Below are 1,840 nucleotides of genomic sequence, written 5' to 3'. Positions count from 1 at the left end.
ACTCATCAGCTGTTGAGCTGGGACTTCCTCACTTTCCTTGTACTGGAACCAGTTCCTTGTGCTGGAACACAGAAGACCTGTAGCCAGATGCCAGTATGGGCCTCAGTGACACTGAGAAGAGGAATCACAGCCTTGGGCCCCTCTGTCCCACAGTAGGCACCAAACACAAAGATAGCGACAAGTATTTATAAAAGACAACGTGACTGTTGTGGCTACTTCCAGACCCAGGTACATTTTTGCTTAATGCTCTGAAAGAAAAATATATTTTAAAAAAACTCCAGTGGACTCAATAGGACTAAAGTTTCCTGCAAAAGAATGAAAAATTCTATTGTCCTCATGTAAAAAAAAAAAAAAGCACAAAATGTTACTATTTTGTGATTTAATGTCAGCTTAAAATATCATTTGATTGAAAATTATGGAATTTGTTATTTTATCCAGAATCAGACATCTCATCAAATCAGTATTTGATGTGCCAATATTGGTTTCATTGTAAATACAATGGTTAAACATTCCTAATATTACCAAATTACATAAAACCCCATTTCTTCTTAAAATAGCACAAGGAGATTTTCTGCATCTCAGTCAGAGTTTAGCTGAGTGGGCCTCTAAGAAATGTTTGTTGAAAATGCAATGATTCAATTAGAAATTTCATCGCAATCTTTGAGACAAGTGTAAAGAGGCTGAGAAATTTTGAAGAAAGCAGGAAAATATAGAAACCATCTGGAAATCCTAAATAGACGACAGTAATTATTCAGCTGTTTAGAAACAAGTCCTAACAAGAAAACTTGAAGCTGGTCCCTCATTTTCTGCTAAAATAATTGCTTGTTTTGAAATCTTACAGTTTGGAGTTTTATAATATCACTAACAACCAACGTCCCCGCTCTCTCTGACAGTTACCGTATGGCAAGTCATGGGTTCACATTTAGAGAACTTCAGATTCCTTGTCCTCAGGACTCCCTGAGCCAGAGCTGTGACCCACCATGTCACCCCCTTGGGGCTCCACAGTGGCCGGTGTCTCTGAGATTTTAGACACCCCAATCTTCCCCTCATCTAGATGCCAGTGCCCAAGGTGGAAGCTGCTTGTGGTACGCCTGGTCCAGCCACAGCCTCACATGGAGCCAGTGCTGTGCCAGCACCTGGAGCTGCCCGCCCTGCCACAGCAGCTGGCATACCTGGCTCACCCTCGGCAGGTGTGAGATCTGGGCCAGAGGCATGAACCTAATGCAGCCTGCTGGGGCTGAGTGGGAGGAGCAAGTCCAGCAGTGAGCCCTGAGCCCAGCAAAGCCTGGGCAGGAGCACTACCAGCTGTGGAAATTTCTAGCTGGTGAAGCGGCACCCAAAGGATCCTGTGTCAGCATCATGACCTGGCATGACCCATGCCTCCTTTTTCCTCAGAGTTCTCTGGAAGGTCACCTCTTCGCCTCTGGGTGGAGTTCCTGCTTCCATGAACCACCAGTGTACCCTGGACTATGCTCACTCCTCAGCTCCCTTCATCCTTCCTCTGGCCCATGCTGACCTCTTTCTGGTCTTTATTGCCCAGAAATAAACCAATAGGCAGGCACAGTGACTCATGCCTGTAATTATCCCAGCACTTTGGAAGACCTAGGTGGGCAGATCACGAGGTCAGGAGTTCGAGACCAGCCTGGCCAATGTGGTGAAACCCTGTCTCTACTAAAAATACAAAAATTAGCCAGGTGTGGTGGCGGATGCCTGCAATCCCAGCTACTCAGGAGGCTGAGGTGGAGAATTGTTGGCACTCGGGAAGTGGAGGTTTCAGTAAGCGAAGATCATGCCACTACACTCCACCCTAGGCGACAGAGCAAGACTCCGTCTCAAAAAA

Source organism: Cebus imitator, unplaced genomic scaffold (genome assembly GCF_001604975.1).
Source record: "Cebus imitator isolate Cc_AM_T3 unplaced genomic scaffold, Cebus_imitator-1.0 Scaffold112, whole genome shotgun sequence".
Classification (NCBI taxonomy): Eukaryota; Metazoa; Chordata; class Mammalia; order Primates; family Cebidae; genus Cebus; species Cebus imitator.
Note: the sequence above shows the minus strand (reverse complement) of the source record.